General features: G+C 39.7%; 1 long non-coding RNA gene across 3 annotated transcripts in view; it reads right to left on the reverse strand.

The window, feature by feature from the left end:
• Positions 1 to 770: 770 nt before the first annotated feature.
• Positions 771 to 23532, reverse strand: part of LOC110323789 — a 32445-nt gene continuing 9683 nt past the window's right edge. For 2 of the 3 annotated variants that reach the window (XR_003844092.1, XR_002380643.1), the window contains 2 exons: positions 18970 to 19075; positions 1128 to 1984 (listed from right to left, as the gene is read on the reverse strand). This is a non-coding gene — a long non-coding RNA (uncharacterized LOC110323789). Of the gene's footprint in view, positions 1985 to 18969; positions 19076 to 23532 lie in introns of all 3 variants that reach the window. The other variant, XR_003844091.1, reaches the window with a different exon arrangement.

The following is a 23532-nucleotide window of genomic DNA, read 5'->3' on the forward strand; positions in this document are numbered from 1 at the left end:
GGAAAAGGTAAAATTCCCCTCAAGGTCCAACAACTTTTAAAAACTAAGTATAGGTGGAAATATATTTTTAAAAATCGCAGTTCTTATAGTACGTTGTAAGTTCTAGTCTGCTGATTCCTCAACATTTTTCCCTCAGTAAAATAATGAAGGAACAAAACAACATGGCTGTCAGGTCTCAGATGTTAAGTGGGTTCCTCAAAGTCTTCATGGACAGTGTGACATTTATAATGACCTCCAAGCGATGCTGGCTATTGAGTTCTATATCTTTATTTCTAGAAATGAAAGAACAAAGGTGACAAATTCACCTGGTCCTAACTGAATCAAATATATACATACCTAAGATCAGAAAAAGTACCTAATATTTTGAAGTCATTTAATTATCATATTGCCTTATAAATGTTAATTACCCTTGTATAAACAGAATACACACACACACACACACACACACACACACACACAATGTAGGCCGAATTGACACAGCTTTGTGCTGCCCACCTGTGACATTTAGGGCTTTGTTCAGTATACTCTCAGAGGCATGAACAAGGCATAATGAGTTTATTCTGGATGCAGTAGTTACATTATCCTACCAAAAAGAGTGACAGTTATTTTCTTCTGTGAAAAAGCACCAATATAAAATTTAGTATATTAAGAGCAAAACTTCTTACTAAAATTTTAAAGCTTTAAAATGTGAATATCAGACATTCAAGCATTCTTTTGATAATGATGTAGTGGATGCATAAAAGCCACAGGTTGGTAGACAACAAGTAACTCCAGAAATAAGAAAGGTAGGAGTGGGAAGGAACCGGAAGACACATTTGAGACCCATGATAATTAACTGGTCTCAACATTTCTGTGTCTTCATGTAGAATGCTACATGCTCTATAGGTCTAGAATGTCCACTTAAGATCACCTGCTTCTAAGTAAAGAAAAGACTTCTGGGCAGTAAAATAATTAAAACTCATGGCATTTTTACCAGTATGAGCACATCATAAATTTTCTAGATAAAAGCATTTAGACATGATTAAGACTAATCTCACTAACTTACCTCAAGGATCCTGTGAGGTCAGTATGATCTTGCAACAGAGAAAATTATGGTTTAACTAAGAACACAGAAGTGACACCCATGCTGAAACTGGAAAGTAACTTTTATTTTGAATATAATGTCTTTTCAATACAATATTTTGTCTTCTCTGAGTTGTAGACCCGATGGTAACTTTATTGTGGCTCCTTTAAGATGTTGGGTTTGCAGGCTTAGAAATCAGTAGGATTTGTTTATTCTTTGTTACTTATAAACCAATGTTTCATCATAGCCATTCATGACATGATAAAATCTAATTATTTGACACTTCTGTTGCACAATAAGTTCAGGGTAGAGTTTCAAAGACATGACTCGAGGACTTACAAATGTCAGGGTCTAGGGATATGGTGAATAAGAAATGAAGACTGGTGTCCCTTAAAGGACTTATAATCTGGTACAGGAAGTAAAGCAGTAACCAAGCAAACCAACATGGACGGGTAGTGCCCGGTGTTTCTGAAAAGTCAGAGCAGGGTCATGAGGTGAACGGTGGCTAGCCACATGTAAGGTTTTATAGACGGGGCCATGGTGAGAGAGTTCTCCACTGATGCCCAAACGATGAAACAAGGCAGGAGAGGCAGGAATGTTCCTGGTGCATCCAAGAACAGCCCCAAAAGCCCCAGTGTGGCTAGATCAGAGTGAGTGATTCAGTACAGGACTGGAGAGAAGTCAGGATGAGACAGATCAAGTCGCAGAGCCCTACATATCACAGATTGCTTGTAGCAAGACAAGGAGGAACGGCACAGAGGTGGCCAAGCTGCTGTCAGACAGGAAAGATGGCAATATGTTGGCATAGCAGGTTCTCAGTTCAACAGCTATGCCAGCATCTTGCCTCCTCTCCAGTTCCAAGTTACAGGAGCAATACCAGGCCTCTTCATTGTTTTGCTTTTCCACAATCTCTCCTTCCACCTGAGGAAGAAAAACACAGCCATTAGTTGAAACACAAGCTGTTTCCTAATGTAACAATGCAGTCATCCTTAGAGTGTCCAATTTTGAAGGTAGTTATGCACAGGGGGTTGTGGTTGGTCCCTGTTTTAAATATTTCTTGAATAACATGAATCTCAGAATATTTGCTGCTTGTGAAATGACAAGGAGGTTCTGAAGTAAAATTAAGTCATAAACTAACAATGATGAATACAGCCATTTTCACAGCCCATAGGACTGCAGTGGCCTCAGTACAGTATTGCGTATAGCATAATGCTCTGCTTGGCTAATCTTGGCCATTTAGATGGCCCTTAATAATATTAAGCTGCCACCTCACGGTGTGTGGAAACATAAATCTCTTCAAGACAAGAATTTTCAGAGTGGAATATTTTTTCACAAATACAACTAAAAAGTTCTACATTCAAAGACATTCACTACAACCGTAGTCTTAATTGTTAAAGACTAGAAAGATTATGAATGTCCATCAATATTACAGACACTACCTAAATGAATTATGATATTGTTATATTCTTTCCTGGTCCTTATAGAAGATTAATGACATTATATATGATAATTTCTGTGCAAAGTATACATAACAAGATTATGCTTATAACATTTTTCTTGAAGGGTACCGAAGTGACTATTTTAGATGATTTTATTATTTTACAATAACTAGAATTATATATTACTTTTGTTTCCTACTTTACTAGGTTTCTATAAAAATATTACTTACAAGCAGTAAGTAAGTGTGCAACAGAGCTAAGAGGTGAAGCGTTTACTCACTTGGATGTAGCTAACATGAACTGTTTAAAAGTTGAGCACTACAAGTACAGTCACACAGTGGAATACGTGAACTACGTGCAGTACATTTTCCTGGTCAGCTAGGTTATGAAGGAGCTATTGCACAAGCCCCTCACTTTCTTGCCTGGAGTCAGGTAAAAGAGTGTAAAGATACTAATTGATGTAAGAATACTTAAGAGATGATACCCATTATTGTAAATATATTTAATAGTTCTTGGTTCGACCAGAACAGCCATGGTTCAAATATGAATATCAAATGAATAGATTAGGTAACAAAATACAGCATAATATGAAGATTTCATGGAGTAGTTTCTCAAAAAAAAAAAAAAGCTCTTCTTTTTTTCATTTTCCTAACTTGTTATGTTTATGATTAAGGTGCAAATACAGGTTACATCGCTTTAGAAGGCACATGCTACACAATTAATAACACGTTGTGACTTTTTCAGATTCACTGTCTAACATAAAAATGTCAGATTCATGTTACACAGAAGCATGACTGTGGGTGATTATTTGATTTACCAGAGACAGTAATTACCAGAGACAATAATTATCTGAGAACTTACTGGCTATTTGATGAGGCTCATTTAGGGGAAAGATGGGGTAATACAGTAATTCATATCTCCCTCCTACTTCCTGTTTCCCAACTTTAAATGCCTCAATTTATAGTTCAAATGTCCAGAAGTAGATAGCTCTGTATCCTGTCTCAGTTTCTTTTCTGCTGCTGTGATAGAATAACCTCACACAGTTGAAGGGAGACAGCGTTTCCTTTAGCTTGCAGTTCAAAGGGCAGTTCACCGGGGCAGGGAGTCGAGGCAGTGTGGTGGGGGATGGGGTGGGTGTCCTTGCTGATGCAGCTGCTCACTCTGTGTCCATTATCAGAAGACTGCAGAGAATATACAGAGTTTCTCAACTCTCCTCTTTATGTGCAGGGAATGTTCTCACATCAGTTAACGGAAACAAGATAATCCCCACAGGCATTCCTATCGCCTATCGCCCAGATGATGGTACACCCTTGTCTGTTGACAAGTCACTCTTACCATTACACTACCTATAAAGAAAGTTGCTAACATTGTTACACATTGTGGAGTTTTTTTTTTTTCATTTTAATATTTCTATGATACTTAGTGAATCAAGGATTCCAAGTGACTGCTGGTAATATATCCCCCTCGTGACATAAACTTCAAGGCTTATCATAATTACGTTACAACTAGAAAATAAAACAAGACAAAAAATGGATTATAAAAAAAAATGGATTGTGGATCCCTGATTATAAGCCCTTAGCAGTTAAAGTTGAATCATAAGAGCTGTTAGCAGTAAAACCCACTGAGGTACATGGCTCATTTATAATTTTCATATCCTAAAAGGATTTTTTCTTTTGGGTCTCTTTATTAGTATGAATATCCAAATAAAATCCAAACTAACTTTTACTTTGAAACTAGCAGTCTGATGTCCTTTGTAAACAATGACTTGAGGCCATTCTAGAAGCAATGCTAACATGTCCTGGACACACGGGAGCAGGAGAGAGCTAGCTACACTGCTGTGCTTCCAATGCAGAGATAAGGAAGGAAACCAGCCTCAACCACAGAGACTACAAACCAGGCAGAGCCGTACACAGTGACTCTTTCTAGCACTGAAATATAGTTCATTTCACGTGCCATGTTTAAAAGATTTGTCCTAAGAAAGCTGGTATGGGGAGTTGCAGATGATTATGGATGAAGAGCAGAATGTACTATATTTTAAGTACAGCATTATGGAAAAATTTGTGGTCCAATCAAGAACATAACTGTGGGGGGAAAATAACATTTACTGAATGTGTTGGGATTACTTTTGGGAACAGACAATTTCACAGGATGTGCTTAAAGCTACTCCCTCACTGATAGAAGCCAGATGTGTGTTTGCCTTGCATCTGGTGGGCTTCAAAAAGGCGTATGTACACACACACACACACACACACACACACACACACACACACACACACACACACAGAGCAGATAAAAAGTAACTCATAAAAACAAAAACACATACTTCAAATTGTACTAAAGAACTCAGCCATATGAATTTTAGGGAAAAAACTTACAATGTGAGATTTTTTAAGAGTTTTTTTTTTTTTTTAAGGATGATATATAGAAAAGAAAATGAAATAATATCACTTAGGTTTCTCAAGTGCCTTTTCAGTAGGACCGTATGTACAGACACGTCCATCATTTATATAATTTTAGATTTATAGAATTCTTTCTATGGAAGAAAACTACTGAAGACAGAAATGCTTTAATTTAGGAAGTGTTATGAGGTTCAAGTGAATATCTGTATAACTGCTATAACTACTAATACAGAAAAGAACTGTCCCAAACAAGTTTATTCCCTGTTTGCCCTGTCTTGACTGCTGAAGGACCCCATCCCATGCTCTTCCCTCATCCCCACCCACTGTCTGTCTCATAGCACACACAGGTTATCAGGTTTGTCTCCTCTCAGGGAGCCTCATTTATCAGCGTTACACCCTTCTACCCATTCTTGAGTTCTTTTCCTTTAAAGGAGAGAAAGAAGAAATATAACATTATAAGAATTCAGGACAAACAATAAATGACAATAAACTTAAGTCTCTACAATCTTAATGTTTAAGTATATTCTATACAAAATTAGGTTTTAGCTAGTAGAAAATGTGGAAGATACTTTAATAGGCTCTCCAGTAAAGAAGGCCAAACTGAAGCCATTTTCTATTTGTCTAAATCCATAGAAACCCAGTGGGAAAGAGGGAAGGAGAAGCAATTAGCTTTTTAAAGTATACCGTATGGCTATTTTCCCTACATAATCTTTAAACCATGGCAGTAATAGGAATTAGCCCTGTCTGTAAGTGATTGCAGTGGTGTTGAGAGGGTTTAGTGACCTCAAGGAAGTCACTGATTTCATCAGTGTCACGCCTGTCAGACATATGTGTTACATGTGAAGCACTGTAAGGCTTGGGCATCTGGTCACAGTGAGTTCCCAAGAGGGAGCTGGAGTAAAGCTGAGTCCTACACACAACACAGGCTGGATCGTGCTGGCACCAACTTACAACGAGCAAAAGCAAAGATGACATTAAGATGGATTCTAGAGCCTGTTCACATGACTCTGCACTTGTCACCCTGGCCTTGAGCGAGCTGGAGGACTTATTTTGGTTGACCTGTGATGTTAAGACTGTTATGTTGAATATATTGTAATCTGTATGACACAGCTCACATGACAAGACTATACTCTCATTTTAGCCTGGAAGTGTGCTGGTAATTTCCTAATTAGTAAATCACCTAATTTATCTAAGCCTTGTACTTACCAGAGACAAATGATACCTACCTTCTATGGTCACAGAGAGACTCAGATGAGATATTATAATAACTCATATATTATAATAAACACAATGATGTATATACACAAGCTTTCAACAACATCTGGCATATGAAAGGTCTTCATTACAATGGAACACACAGCCTGTTATGCTTTCTACCCTTTTGGATAAATCTTAACAAGTTAGTGATAACTGTGGGCTTGTGCTCCTCATGCCCTTCAAACTGGAATCCTTCCTAACGAAGCTGCATTTGAAAATGGGGCCCTAAGGTAATTAAAGTAATTAAGGTTAAGGAAGGTCATAAAGGGTGATAACCTGATCCAACAAGATCTGTGACCTCATAAGAAGAGATGCACCAGAGAGTTTGCTATACCACCCCCATCCCCCACCCCTGCCTTGAAAGGAAGTAAAGAAAAGTCTATGCAGACAACACAGCAGGAAAAATGATCACCTGCAAGCCAGGAAAGCTGCCTGTCTCATCAGAACCGAGACTGCCATTTTTTCTAACTGGTGGTCCAAACAGACCAATGCCATGGCAGCCACAACCAATTCCTTCCCATGAGACTAAAGAACACTATGTACACCCAGATGTTTTCAGCAGTTTCACCCTGCAGGGCATTTTGGTGTCACCGGTGAAGACATACCAACAACTTGGGCACAATCACCATTTTTTTGTTCACATAGGCTTTTGTTTTTTGGTCTACTGAAATCTAATGCTGTGAACGCCCATCAATGACAGGGCAGTATTCAGATCTGAAGACTCCAAAAGCTTTCAGAGGAGCTGATTCTAGACAGGGTTTCTAGGTGGAATGCAGCCTGGCCACACAAAGGAGGCTTCTGGAAGGAAAGTCCAGGTTCACCAGCTATGGGTGATCTACGGCTTGTAGCAGTCCCATCTGACACTCCACAGGAGAGGACGGAAGTGTTTGTAACCACAGCGGTTCCCCTTGCTTTCTACACTATGCAGGCACTGCATCATAGCTTGATTATTTCCAAGTCTCCTAAGGCCCGACAAGGTTAAGGAGCACCTCTCCATGTTATTCCCTTCATAAAACTGAACAGAGCTGCATGTGGTAACTTATGCTCTTGGGAGGCTGAGGCAGGAGAATTGCTTTCAATCCAAGCCCACACTGATGCACATGCACTGCAGGATCCTGTGTCAAAAAGCAAATGGGTAATAAGACTATCACTCCCCTCTGCACAGAATCCTTACACTCCCCTTCGATATATGTATCTCTGAGGTCTCGTACTGAGCTAAACTCTGAAAACATCAAATCCCATCAAGGAATGCACTCGAGGGAAGAAGCTGGAGTCTCAGCATGTGTGTGCATTTCTAATGTTCCCACCAAAGTCCTCTGGAAAGACACAGATCACAGTAAATACCCACAAACACAAATGCAAAAGAGAAACAAGGAAACCAAAAGAAATCCTGGAGAACCAAGGTCATGAGCTCAAGGTCAGAGAACAGGTATGCCAGAAAGAGGACCTGGCAGGGATGGCCCTGCAAGTCATGGTGGCAATACTGGAAATGGCATCAGCAGCCGACTATGCACATCTCTCTACTGGCATCTAAAAATGTTCTAGCCTCAGGAAGAAGTGCCTGTCCCTGCAGATGGCAAGGAAACCTCTGCCTTAGACACATTTGCAGAACCAGGTTTATTACTACAAATTTGATCGTAGTTTTGTTTAAAAAGCCATTAATGTACTCTCAGTGTTTTTGTTGCTGTTGTTGATTTGTTTATATTGAACATGACTTTCTTTCTAAAGCATTACATCTTGATTGTGATGTCCTTCTAGAGAATGTTTCCTCTGGAAGGGCAGCATGGAACCAAAGCAGTTTGACTTCCTGACAATGGCCACTAATATATTTCATAAGTACATTACCTTCTTTAAGGCAGAAATATGGGAAGAACATTTTAAAATTAATTTACACTCATTTTCACTTGTATAGCTGCAACTGGAGTTTTTGGCAGGAAGGATGAAGGGTGTATTAGTTAAATTTGGGTTTACATTTAAGATTCAGGAAATGTTGGACATCAATGGGAGGAGAGCCCTTTGGTGAAGGCCTCAATGCCCCAGTGTAGGGGAACGCCAGGTCAGGGAAGAGGGAGTGGGTGGGTCGGTGAGTGGGGGTGGGCAGGGGTGGAGGGGGAATGGGATAGGAGGGTTTTTGGAGGGGAAACCAGGAAAGGGGATAACATTTGAAATGTAAATAAAGAAAATATCTACTAAAAAATAAGAAAGAAAAAGAAAGAAATTCAGGAAGACACACTGTCCCAGCTACACTATACTGCAAGGCATTTATTACAAGGGTACTGATACTGTAGCAAAGAACGAGAGTCCACTGTGGTGAGAACACTTGGGATAAAGCCCTTTTTCAGTCCATTGAGACGCTTAGTCTAGAATTAGCAACACACAGGTTTTGTAATGGTGGAAAAGAGAAACAGTAAACAAAAGATATATGACTTGCAGTTTACTCATTTAGACAAGCTATACAAGTGTCTTTATATAATACATCAAAAGATGCTTAATATATGGGAGAGACAGGCACTTTTAGACATATCATTCTCTTGAAATTACACATAGAAATGTTATTAAAATTTCCTGCCTAATTTAGAATAATTCAGCTTAGTCACTTTGGAAACATTAAATATATGATTACTTGTGGTTGAAATACTTATTCTCTTCAATAAACATAAATATTATGAATATCTCTTTTTGTGTATCCAGAACAGAGTAATCACTTAAGTGCACACATAAGACATCAGTGGGTGAATCATGGGAAACATAACTCTGTACATCCAATCACCTACGCACACAAGTCTCACTAGAGTTTTATTACTGAATTTATTTCTAATTTGCAAAGTATCTTAAAAACATAACCATAAGCAGCTTACCCGATTTCCATAGCACAAGAGCAGAGTCCTTCAAGATAAATAGTGTGCTTTCATTCTCCCTAGATTTTACAGTCTGGTAGAGCTGAAAATACACCTGTGCTGCCTGGGGTTGGACTCAAGCTAACTTGCTGTTTCTGGGAACTCCTGCTCTTACTAGGTCCCCACCAGATCAGAAATTCCCAGCCCTTGTTACCCACTAGAATCTCTTACCTCTTGAAAGCCTACTGAACTCGGTACACACACAGCAGAGTGAGCAGAGCAGCTCAGACTGCAGAGAGCACCAATACATTTACAGAAGTTCTGCAATGTGTATTGCAGTAGATAATCACAAGTATTAGGCTCTCAGATAGCTGGGTGATTAGATCACCACCAATTCCTTATCAACTAGCCAATAAAATAAGTATAGAGAAAACATGAGAAGAAGCCTCCATAACCTGGGAAGTACTGGGAGAAGGCTCCACTTACAGACATGGAAGACAGAGTCTATAATCATGAGACTATATACCCAGGCATGATCTCATCACATCATCTATGTGTCCAGGCTACACATCAGAAAAGAAGGGGCACCGCCCCGAATGCAGAAGTTTTATTTTTGTGTGCTATGTTGGGTTTCTTTATGAAATTTCATGACAGGACTCAGTGTCTATAAACTGCTTGAGTTGTATCTCTGAGACAGTCTTCAAGGCCTCCACTGAGGTGATTTTGGAATATTCACGAATATGAGTTGCCCACAGGTCCTATGGAGAAAGACCTGATGATAATCAGGGCGATGCTTGCTCTCTGTGGTTACACACCCACTCCTGTCACTGCTGACCTCTGTGGCCGAGAGAGAGCTGTTTATTCAAGATGCCCCCACATCCGCAGTGGTTTTTCCATCTCGCCTAAGCTCTCAGGTACTTGATGCCCCTGTGGCTTTTCCCTCCCACCCCTGCACATCAATTCAGGTTACCTGTCAAGTGAATATAATCAACTCATATCCTGATTATAGCCTACATTTGAGGCTCCAAAGTTCTTTCCTAGATACAAATTCTCATTGTGGAATTAAGAAAACAAACAAACAAAAAAGCTAAATGTGTACCAATGTTCTTCTAGGCTTACTCTGCCAAATTAACACTCTACTGTGGAGGCTATCTTAACTAACAAACAAAACAAAACAAAACCTATAGAGGCAATTTTCTGATTTACAGTTTGGCCCAGCCAGGAGACTCTTTGGTAAAAGACTACAGGGAGAAAAGCTGGAGTGCCCAGTCCCTGGGCTAATTCCCTAGGGGGTACAATGGTTGACTACAGCTGTCAACTGCTAGCCAATCAGCTTCTCAGAAGGGCCTTTGTCCATATAGGGTCTAGCAACCACTGAACTTATGCTTAAGGTGTAACCATTTTCTTTCCAAACAGGCCCATGGGCTCCCCATACTGTTTCCTTTTAAAATCACTCCTTCATTAACACCCCCATAAAATATCCCAAGTTGCTATTTCCTAACAGGATCTTGACATATTTCTTGGTCAAAAAATATATTTCTGTTTGTAGTGAACATATTTTGCAGTGAAATAGTATGTTTCACTACTGTCTTCTAAGAAACCCAGTTTCAGTGGTGCCATTATTTTAGAGAGATAAGTCACTATCACAACAAAACAGAATGGATCACACCAAGAGGGCCTGCTCCCTTGTGCCAGGAGCCAGCTCCCCAGCCACTGCTGGGTGCTAAGCAGTCCAGAGCAGAGGAGGGCGAACAGAAGGGCTGCAGTGGGGACCACTTTCCAATCAGTATGGTAGTATTTCCATATCTAACAGTGCTTCTGAACCAGTTGAGTGTTAAACTGGTATATAATGATGTCCACACAGCATAATTAGCCAGAGCAGAATAAACACAACAGGAAAATTATATCACCAGTAAACTTATAGTCGAGTAATACCTGGTTTTAGTTTTTATCTTTAAAAACATATAGCAGTAAGTGGAGAATGCATTCCAAGGCTCCAATACCTTCTGCTATTTCTACATATATGATAAGGCTTTAAATAATAAATTAGGCACAATGAAAGATTAACAATAACAATACTGAATATTTATAGGAATGTGGCATCATATAGCTTATTTTAAACTCACTAATTCTTTGCTTCTGGAATTTTCCATTTAATACTTTCAGGCCATGGTGGTCTATGACTAACTGAAACTATGGAAAGCAAAACTCTGATGAAGATAAAACTTCTATTAAATGTGTTCTCAATTTTTCAGAATTTTTCCATTAAACAGAACTCTAAAGAGCAAAACTAAGCTATTACTTTTAAAAAATGGGATAGAATTTTTAAAAGTGCTATATTATAAACTGGATGTTAGAAACTCTTAGTAATTGTGGTACTTATTTATACTTCATTTCATCTCAATAAAAACCCAATGCTTAACTTTTATATTCCAGGGCACAGATGAGCCCCATGCAGTTCAACATGGATAGTTAACAACTACATAGAGATGGTGTCTTAGTTAGGGTTTCCATTGCTGTGAAGAGACACTATGATCAAAGCGACTTTTATAAAGGACAACATTTAATTAGAGCTGGCTTACAGGTTCAGGGGTTCAGTCTATTATCACCAAGGCAGGCGAGCATGGCAGTGTCCAGGCAGGTATGGTGCAGTTGATGCTGAGAGTTCTACATCTTGATCTGAAGGTGGCTGGAAGAAGCTTGACCTGTCTGTCTTCTAGGCACCTAGGAGGGTCTCAAAGCCCACTCCCACAGTGACACACTTCCTCCAACAAGGCCACACCTACTCCAACAAGGCCACACCTCCTATTAGTACCACTCCCCAGGTCAAGCATATTCACAGATGGTGAGCAGAGAAAACGAGTACAATACTTTAATACAAGCAAAAGTAGAAACATCTATGATGAAAAATGACAAGGGGAAAACAGAAGTCTTTTGACTAGAAGGGGGTCACAGAAGGCTTCACAGGAGAGATGCCTATGTTGAGTAAGCAAAGACTGAATGCAGAAGAGTGACTCCAAAGGTTGGGAGGGAAAGGTGGGCACACACAAGGACACTGACTATTTATGAATGAAAAAAATCCATGGAACCATATTAATATGTACAATTAATGTTAACCAAAACATTTTTAAAACATATGAGAGCAGGAGGATCAGAAGTTCAAGGTCATTCTTACTATGCAGTGAGTTAGTTTAACGCCAGCCTGAGATACAGGAGGCCCTTTATCAACACCAACCAACCAACCAACCAAATCCTAGAAAAGACAAGATGGTACTTCTCTAGGGAAGAATGAAGAATCACCACATACCAACTGCTCAGGTATAAATCAGGCAGAAACTAAAAAGAATAGGCTCTGCTATCTGTAATCTGAAAATGTCACCTACAAAGATCTTGACTTTGACAGCAGGGAACATCATTTATGGAAAATACACCATGTGACAAGGCATGAACTAATGTTTGCTTTTAGCTGAGACCAGATTATGAAGGCTCCATCAGAAAGGATCATGTCAGCACTCTTGGAATTATACTCTTGTGGGTAGTTCATTTGTCTACTACAGATTATGCCTACATATATTTGCAATATCTTTCTTTTTATTATATTGTAGCAGTTCACATAGAACTGAGAATTACTTATATAATTGGTATTTACCTCCTTCCACACTGCCACAGTGTTGAATATTAACTCACTTTTGCTATCAGTTCATGGTGCAAAAGAGGGTTATTAGCAGCAAGGACAGCCATAAAGAAACAATGTGCCACATTAGAACAACTGCCTGAAAAGTAAAACCGCCAGTGAAACCAAATTTTAGAAGTTTGCCACAGAAATTATTTTTAAAATGGCAAGCTATTCTAAACTTGTAATATATAACTATAATTTTGTTTTAAAAAACATGTTTCAATGCTAATATGTTAGGCCAGTCATTAAGATGGATTAACTCTGATCTTACTATTATTACTTTTTGCTATTTCTCAGGCTAAGCATGGAAAAACAATGGTCCCAAATCTAGAAATACTTAATGAAGATATCAGGCCAAGGATCGCAGCACAGTCTCCATAGTGAGAAATTAAATTAAACCCTGTCTATTTTGCTTACCACTAAAGGATTTTATGTGGCCAAGCCAAACTAGTCAGTTTTCTGCAGCATGAAGTAAATTATTTTCTTAGAAGCACATTACTTTACCCCACTTAGATTGTTCCTCTTTGAAGCCCAGGCATCTTATTAATAAGGATATTTTAATAGTCATATTTTGGCTCAATTATAGCTCAATTTTACCCCGCCTGCCTTCAGTGAGATATTCACTACAAAAAGGCCAAGCTGGCTGGAGTTCCTTTAAAGTTTCAAAAAGTTAATTAATATTCAGCAAGCACTTTGAAGATAAAATATAAGTGTATAGAATAATTACTTCTTATTTTTTCTGGGTTGGGCACTGAAGACAAGGTCTTGTGCATGCTGGGTAGGCTCTCTACCGCTAAGCTATATCCTCAGATCTAGTTTTTAAGGTAAAAATAAAATCACGGGAGCTACTATTCTAAAATCTTTTATGTTGTTCTTTGTTTTTGCATCCATGGTTCAAAATCACCTCAAAGTCATCAGGAACTGTAAATACAAGATAATTAAACTTGTGTTTTCCTTCAAGGTAAAAATAAGGTTGATCCAAAGACCAAAGACAACCAACTGTACTTCAGACAGTGTACTTTCTGCTCCACACCTGTAGGGCCCTGAGCACATATCGATCTATACTGTACTGAGCACATATAGATCTATACTGTTCTGAGCACATATTGATACATTGTTCTGAGCATGAAGGAGATATTGCATCACAAATTAACAAAATGGAAGCTGACCAGGAATGGTTTCAAGTCTTACTTCAGATCTAAGGTCCATGCTTCCCAAAGCTGGAAATCAGAGGTGTGGACTACCTGACCCCGACCCCATCCTGCTCCCCTCACACAGAGCGGCACTCTCTACACATTCCATCTTCTGGACAGGGCAGATCATGAAGAACCATGGTCAGACCGACAGTGGAAGTTGATCAATTACAAAGTCATTTTAAATGTCTGTAGGAGACAGGTCTTACTCTACAGGCTTGTCAGGAACTCACTCTAGAGCCTAGGCTGGCTTTGAACTTAATAGTAATCCTCTTGTCTCAGCAAGTGAATTATAGGCATGAGCCACCCCACCTGGATTTTTCACATTTTAACAGACTTTTAAAAGATGATATTTCAAAAGAAAAATTGCCAGAGGATCCAATAGTGAAAACTACATCTGAGCCCAGAGTCACCATTTCTAGTAAAATATACCAATTTCCTGCATGAAAATTAAAATCCTGCCAAGGGAAGGCAGCCATTCACTTTCCAGGACTTCTGCTTATGTTTAAGCCTTTGGGTTGAGTGACCTTCTAGAGAGTAAGTTTGTTTAAATTATTCACACATTTAGGTAATGTATCAAGTCACTACATGGTTATTTCTAAATTATGACACCATTCCAAATAGTTCGGAAATGGCCCTAAACAAACATCTGCTTTACATGAACTCTGTATGTATATGAAGGGGCATTTCCGCTAACAATTATAAAATAGAAATATAGATCAATTCTGAAAAGTACTTAGTGTGCTTCTCTTTGCAGTATTAACTATCCAGCCAAGATTTCCTTATGTAAAGGTAAATAAACATACTCATTTCATTAGTATGAAATTTTACTGTGTATATACTAAGTGACAAAATTATTTGGTTTTAAAATAAGTTTCTCTGTAATTTATTATCAGCCTATATATATATATATATATATATATATATNCTTTATATATGTGCACATTTTTCTTGGGTGAAAAGGAGTCATGAACAGAAATAAATTAAGCCTGCTCTAGAAAATCACTTAAAGTCTTGGCATTTGTGGGAAATGATATTCAGTTGACTACACCCATGACAGTCTCAATATGTATGCGAGCCTATTGGCAGACAGACATTGAATTAAATAAAATCCCTAGCTCTGAAGATGTATCAAGATTGTAAGAACCAGAGGACCAGGATGCTTGTTTCTAGACAGTGTCTTTTAGACATGACAGGGATGCTACACACCCATGCACTCTTGACAATCTTGCTGCCTGCACACAAACAATACCAGCTGACATCCCAACATGGACAGTGGAAATTTCACAGGGCACTGCTTTTAGATGAAGACCCAGTGGCAGCAGAGAGGGAGAGGAGATCTTCTCCAGGGAGGAGCTCGGAAATAGACTTAGGTTCTCCAATCCCAAATGCTCAGCCCTAAACTCGTGTGGCATGAGCCACTGAGCACTCGCAGCAGGTCGTGTATGCATATGCAACAATAGTAACTATAGAAGAGGCCATGAATCTGAGAGGGGATGGGAGAGAACACAGGGGGAGTTGGAGTGGGGAGAGAGGGGTGGAAATGATGCCAATACAGTACTCATGCATGAGATAATCCAAAATATTTAAAGAAAATTCTTTTCTTTGACATATCTTAAATATCTTAAATAACGGTCAACTGCTTTAAGACATTTCATAATTTTAATTAGATATTTTAAAAACAATTTTGACTTTTATGTTATTTACCTACTTTCCTTGTGTTAGTATTCCCTAAAGTTACAATAACTGTTCAGAGACCCAGTGAATTTCTCAATGTACTTAACAATCTGAGAGATAAAATATTAACAGCACAAAAGCAGCCAGAGCTGGCTGGAGGAATAAAGCATCAAAGGAAAAAATTACTCCCTAAGGGCTCAGAATTGCAATATTTTGCCGAAAAATACGTCAAATTTCATATATGTATTAAATATCAGCTTCTAAAAGTCAGTAGCTCATGAACAGCAAAGTATCCGTTCAGAAATTTTAATTATTTAAAGCATTCCAAGTTGGAAACTAATGGATTAAAGAATTTCAATTTCTGGGAAAACATCAAAATAGCTGTTCCCATATCCGTGGATCCCCAACACCTTTTGTCACCCTCCACAGCACGCTCCTAGAACACTGAGGGGCAATATGAGAACTGCAGCTCCAGGCCTTTCTTAAGTACCCTGTGCTTTAGACTTGTAACTGACCATGCAGAAATGTATCAGACAAAAAGTCTAGTGCCGCTATGAATGGCTGTACATGTTAATGTCAATCTCCAAAGAGCAGTGCAGAAAACATACAACACTCAGGGACAGAGGGATGACACAAGCTTAGCTACTGAGGTGGAAGGATACATATTTGATTGGGGCAAGTGTAGTCAGCTCTGGTTTGATCCTTACCTCTAACACAAATAGATTTTTTTTTTTTTTTTTGTTAAGAGGCTCATTCTTTGAGGTACACTTCTCTGAGGTTTAATAAAGTGCACGCCAGAACAGGTACCTTCTTGGACAAAGGCAACGCTGTTTTGTGCTCACATGCAAATTGCTGTGCCTCACTGGTAGATTATTTCCTGAAAATGAAGTCCTGCTTTAAGCAATGCTAGGAAACAATGAGACTTTACAGCCACTAATGTGGGGAGATGGAGACTAAAGGCTCAGAACATCCATCCACAGTTATTTGAGCAGACTGGATAGTGGAATCCCTTTACTTAATTCAGAGAAGTAAAAGCTAGTCTCCATAAATACCCCTAATGTACATGAAAGGCTAAATCTACACTAAGTGTACCCAAGATAGACCGCTGTGGGTGGGGCTATGGTACAAACTGGAAAGAGCAGTATGCAGATGTAGAAGGATGCCCTAGGTGAATCTCTTTCCCTTTGTTCCCCAAACCAAGACAAAGCCAATAGCCACAAGCACACAGTCTGGAAACTAAACACGTACGCAACTGAAGCTAACTTTCTAAACTTTCCTCTTGTCCATTACGTTTCCACGTGTGTTCCTACAGAAACTGTCTTGGAAAATGCAAATCCCTCTGTGGTGGGTTGAATGAGAATGCCACTCTGAAGTTTATACATTTAAATACTCAGTCCCCAGTTTGTGGAACTGTTTGGAAAGGATTAGGAGGTTGGCCTTAGAGGTGTGTCACTGGGGCACATTTTGAGATTTCAAAACACACAAGGACACCATTCCCAGGGTGCTCTCCAGCCCCTGCTCATGGATGAAATGTGAGCTTTCTGCCACCATGTTCCTCCGCCATCGTGGACTCTAACCCTCTGAAACTGTAAGCACCATTAAATGCTTTCTTTTATAAGCTGCCTTGGTGATGGCGTTTTATCACAGCAACAGAGAAGCAAGGCAATGGCTTCTCTCTAACAAGGTTAGAGTTCAGGGACAATTACTTTCTGGCCATTTATGACACAATGGACACATTCCATACAAACTTGCTGCTTATCTTACCTAGGAAATCACCCTGTGAAATGTGTTGCCAGGACCTTTCATATATAAGATAATTAAGGGTCCAAGAGTCCAGTGTTCCACCTACAGCCACAGAGCTGAGAAAAGCAGAACCAATTTCAAGCCCAGTTCTGTTTCAGGGTAGAAACAAAGGGGGTTTTTCTTATCTAGTTTCTGAGCCCCTTCATTCTTTAAGGTTTCCAGGCACTCCCCCTTCTGTGAGCACCTTTCTTATCCTCAGTGCAGGACTTCACTCCTCTCAACACTTGTGGAATAAAACAGAACCAACAATGAGGTCAAAGAGTGAAATGGTGTTTGCAGCTTCTAATCCTAGACAGTGGTCATGTTCCCAGCACATGATATATGGCACTGCATCTTCCTTCTGTGCTTGCTTCTGACCATGTTTCAAAACATTCTTGTGACAAGACAATCAGGCCTTGTGGCTGTAAATCAGAAACCATCACTCTGGTGCCTAGGTGTCTAAAGGCATGACTGTTTGCCTCCTCAAAGAACTTACTGAATTACACATTCTCTACACAAAGGTGCTCATGAAAGCACACTTGAAGTGCTGAAGGAAGGCTGTCAAGATAAACAAGCTGGTCAGCCTCTCTACTAACAGGACTTAAACTAGTAAATGTGCTTGAGGATTTAGCTCAGTGGTAGAGCATTTGCCTAGCAAGCATAAGGCCCTCGGTTTGGTTCTCAGCTTCAGGAGAAAAAAAAAAAAAAAAGACAAAAGTCATAAAAACACCAAAGGGGATAAAAACAAAACAAAACAAACAAACAAAAAACAACAACCAACCAAATAAACAAACAAAAAAACCAAGATAAGTATGTATGCAATTCCAAAACAAACAAACAAAAAACAAAAGGGTAGGGGAAGAAAGGAGTGATTACATTTTTCATGGGAATCACTGTAAGAAAGAGATTCTACATTGTGACCTGTACCAAATGTGTGTAAGACTAAAACGATGTTTTGCAAAGCAAGCAGTCACTATGAGCAACTCGCTTTAACATTTCCCTATCCCCGCTTCTTTCATTTCTTACACAACATACAGCTTAAATTAGACCCACAAAGCTGACTTCGTGATATCCCAGTGGGTCAGACCCCCATGCTGATAACACAGAACTATCAAATCCTGTGCTGTCACCCCCTTCATCCCTTTCCCAGGGCAGACAGCATTTATACTTCCCAACACTCCTTCTGAGTCCAGCCACACTACCATTCCCAGCAGTGCATATCACTTGGAAGGAGTCGGTATGAAGACATCACATGACTAACTAATTACTAAGGAGTCAGGGACCAGGGGTAGAAAAGCTAACTTCTGTTTGCCATCTTTGTATCTCCAGGGTTTGCACAGCATCCAATACATGGCAGGCATTCAAATATTGGCTAAAAATGGAAGAACAGGGCAGGCTTTGGCTCCAGAGACCCTCTGTGGCCCTTATGCCACCATGCTATCATTAAATAGAAATCTTTCAATGTCCAACAATCTTGATCACTCAATGTCCCCACCCTGTTCTCCAGGCAATGCCTTGCACCAGTTATCTGCACAAAGCTACTTCGTAGGATATGTTTCTCTCTAGAATAACTGGCTTAAAGCTAAAGAGCACGAAGATAAAGTTAACAGATAAGCTGGTTCAAAAAAAGAAGATGGGAAACTTACAGGCTGGAACGTAAGCTGGATACTGATGCCCAATCTCCCGTTTCAACTCTTCAACAACGTGACCAATTTCATACCATTACCTCATTTTACTGGTGGGGAATCAAACCTTTAGAGAAAAACAAAACAAAACAAAACAAACAAACAAACAAAACACGTATCTTATGGTTAGCATGTTTGGCAGGACTAGAATTTAAATCAATCAATTTCAATGCCCCTCTCCCCCCAATACTCACCACCTGCTCTTGAAACTAAAATATAAAATTACAAAGAAACAATGACCAAAAACCTCAAACTCATTTGACTTATGTGAATTTAACAGGTTATCGCACTGAATAAACAAAACCCAATACCTTAGTAATATACTTCATCATATAACTTTCCTTATTCTTTACCAAACCTTTGTGAGTTATTCATTACTGGGTATGTTTTTCTTGGCAGCTGTTTGTCTTGGCTGAGACATAAATTCTTACCGTGAAGCAATTGAGATATGTTTGGTTTTCTGTTACACAGAGGAAAGTAAGACTGTCTGTGTATGATGGGTCAAATCCAAGGGGAAATATTAAAAGAAACACTACATGAATTGGGGGCAATTAAAAGAAGTTAAAAGCAGATCAAAAACTGTGGCCTTTGGCTCTCACTAGAAGCAAGATGAGGAAATGCTACAAAATAGAGTAATGTGGGTCAGGTTTAACTCATACCCACCCCCACACAAGCACATTCTGATATGTAGACACAGGGCCTGCAGTGTGTAATTTGTCCAGTCAGGACCATGAGTCACCGTAAAGTCACTAAGAGGGTCTTTCAAGAACGCGCATCCCTGTTACAACTTCACAGCAGTAAATCTCAACCAGGAGCAATTCAAGAGCCGTCTGGCTACAGCTGAGGCTATTTCTGGTTGGTACAGCTAAGAGGACAGCTAATGGTGCTAAACACTGTTCAGTGGATGGGCCCATCTCCCTCTTACAACCATTTACAGCCAAGCTGTGAGGGGTACCAAGGCAGAGAGCCTGTGCTGCAGAGTCCTCCCATCTGTAAAACAGAGACAGTAAGAGGGCCTGCCTGGATAGATGGTTGCTGTGAGCCCTGGTCTGCTTTATGTGAAGCATTTAGAACACCCTTCTTGTAAATAATGAACAGAGATGCATTCAACTGTCTGCCTGCACATCACATGAGTGCCTGGTATCCACAAAGGCCAGAAGACAACATCAGATGCCTGGAGACTGGAGGGAAAGATGGTTGTAAGCTCCCATGTGGGTGCTAGGAACTGACTTCAGGTCCTCGGCAAGTGGTTCTAAATGGCGAGCTTTATTTAAAATCTTTAATAAGCAAAATACACTGGTCCAGTTTTTACAAGGGATGTGACCAGTGGGTCCTACTTATAACTTTGTAGAAAATACTCCAAAAAAAGAGGCTACTGTGTTAGAAAGGCAAGATTACCCATTTATAGACTCTCGGGTCTACCATTTACCCTTCCAGGAACCTTGGAAAATATCCTACCTTCCCTGGACTCGATAATCATTAACCACAAAGAGAATCTGGATCCTTCCAGATTTAAATTTCTCTCTCTCTCTCTCTCTCTCTCTCTCTCTCTCTCTCTCTCTCTCTCTCTCTCTNTGTGTGTGTGTGTGTGTGTGTGTGTGTGTGGTTGCACATGTGTGTGCAGATGCATGTGTCCATGACCACAAATGCACAGGGCAAAGAAGTATGTTGGGTGGCTTCCTCTATTGTTCTAAACTTTTTTTTTTTTGGAGACATCATCTCCCATTAAACATGAAGTCAGCCTTTAGACTAACCGGGCTGGAGAGAATTCTACCCAGATCCTCTTATCTACAATCCTGGAGTTACAGATACTCATGGCCATGCCAGGCTCTTTATGCTGATACTGACAATTTGAACCCATGTCCTCTTGCTATATGGTGCTTGCGGTTGTTCCACTTAAACCCATGCTTTCTCAATGGTAAGGCCACCACGATCAAACGAACTGAAGAACAATGCCAACTCCCGATTCCTCTAGAAGAACGATGCCAACTCCCAAGATTCCTCTAAATATCTGTTATTGAGGAACCTCAAATATCCAGCATTTGAGATTAACATGATGTAGACATTAAATAATCAGATTATCTGCTGTGCTTTGCAGATGAATCCCATGTCTGTAAAACATAAAGTAGAACCAGAAGACTTTCGATGCGACAGTGGCCTCAAGAGGTACTGCAGCACAAGCTTCTCAATTATTTCTTGTAAGATGCTAAGTCAGCAGAGAGTATGGCCCAGGACCAAGATCTAAGACCTAGAGCAGCTGAGGATGGATACACACTGTGTTAAAGGTTCAGTCAGCACTGTGCTTCAGGGCTGAGCAGAGGTCCCTGGGGGCAGAGCAGTTTCAGTCACCGTCCCTTTTATGGGTGAAATGCACTATGGCAAGTATATGAAATTTAAAAGTAAAATGCAAACATCTGCCTTTTGTGTGTGTTTCCAGATAAGCCTCTGATGATCCCTGTCTAGGCCCAGAAGGTATTTACCCAAGACTGTGTGTGCCAGTTGCCATTCACTAGGGCCCTCACCCTCTGAGCTGGCTGGCACAGTTTGACCTGCACCTTGGACAGACAGAAACGGTCCTTTCCTGGACTACAGAATGAAGCACTATGCCTTAGAGCATACAAGCCATTGTTCTCATTATATTACAATACTAAGAGATTTCATTTATTTTTTTTTTCCTAAATTTCATTTCGAGACAAGTTCTCACCATACAGCTCATGCTGGCCTTGGACTCTGGATCATCTTGCCTCTACCTCTGCCTCCCAAGTGCTAAGATTACAAACATATACTGCCATGGCTGGCTTTAAAAAAAAAATTAAAAAAAAAAAGTGAGTTCTGGGATTTGAACTCAGGTCTTCATGCTTAAAAGGCAAACACTATCTACCTACTTACTGAATTATCTCAAGTCCCTATATGTGATTCTTTATTGATAGATTAAAGACAGGTCTAAGAGCAGTTCTCATGATTACCATAATGTTGAAGGTATATAATACATAAGTCATTTCAAGTATCAGGAACAACTGTAATATGATATTCAAGTACCCAACCCACCTCCGGTAAAGTCACCACAGTTGTGGTAAATATGACAAAATTCTAAGTTTCAATCAGAGACTAGTAAAAGCCAATATAATTTTTATAGCTTTACCAACCGCATGCCACCATGAATTCTATCCAAATTCCCCCAAGATCTAGACTCTAGGCAGGAAACCTGGAATTCAGGTGACTTTCTAAGGGTTCAAAAACTCTGAACAATGAAAAGAACAAAACCACACATCTATCCCCTGGTCTAATTTCTTTCTCAGAAGTAATTCCAAAAGACTCCTCTTCTGCTACAGAACAAAACTGTGCATATACACAGTTTCTGCATATATAAGCTCTTTTGATCGTCTCTGTGCGAAAGGCATCAGTTTAGTTTAATCTCACTTAAGAGATGAGGAAGGCAGCGTAGAGTGTTAAGTTTTGTCTAAGTTTACACATACAGAAGCTAAGGGTCGAGCTGGGACTGGAACCCATGGGTTTGGCGTCTGATGTCTGTGCAGTCCCTAGCCTCTGACTGGAAGCTATGAGGGACAGTGTGGAGGACAGCTATGAGGACATGGTGAGGCCGTTCCAGCCACAGCATCCTTTAAGTGGCCTGAGCAGTCCTGGTAGCTAACGAGCAGTCTGAACTGCTTTCTCTGCTCATTCCCATAGATGACCATGCATAATCTAAGTGTTATTTTCTAGAATGCTACGTGCTCGCACTCTGGGAATTCCATTTCTGATGATGATACTGTTTGTCCCGGTGTTTAATTTCAGTGCTATAAGTTTCTGTGTACCCCCTAATTTCCACAGGCAAATACAATGTCTTCCCATTTGCAAATCACTTTATGATATTCTTTGGTGTAGGGTTTGGTTGTCCTTGGGATGTTTTTTTCCCTAAAACCGAGCTCTCAAGCTCAGAGATTTTGCTTTCCTGGAATAAATTCACTATAATCCAGTGAATACCAAGAGGTACTCAGATGAAAAACCCTAAAGCTCTAATATTTTTGCTGTCTACCTGTCATTTATACACTATGAAATTTATATTCTACATTTATATTTTAATTTAAATTCTCTAATTTTTTAAACATTTTTGTTTTGACCTTTGAACTTAATTTGATCTCTCTCTCTCCACACGAATATTTTTAATATTCTTCCATATTAAAGCTCTTCTACATAATGTGATTAATGCTTTATTTAGCCTGCAAACTGTCTACTCTTTGGTCAGATGTTTCTGCTGTTTTAGCACATCTCCCACACTGGTTTTCAGACAACAACATGTTAGCTTTGAAGGGGGTCTTTATGTTTGTACAAGACCTTTACCTACCACAAAATACAAACTAACTTGTCAAGAAGACACAGATGAGAAGCTTAAATTCAAGTTGTGCTAAGCCTGGAAAGCCAGGGTATGTGTTTGTATGTTAACACACATGTGCCATGACACACATGTGACAAAGGACAGCTTGCAGGAGTCAGTTGGCTTTTTCCACCCTATGAGTTCTGGGA

This window comes from Mus pahari, chromosome 6, assembly GCF_900095145.1.
Source record: "Mus pahari chromosome 6, PAHARI_EIJ_v1.1, whole genome shotgun sequence".
NCBI classification, from domain to species: domain Eukaryota; kingdom Metazoa; phylum Chordata; class Mammalia; order Rodentia; family Muridae; genus Mus; species Mus pahari.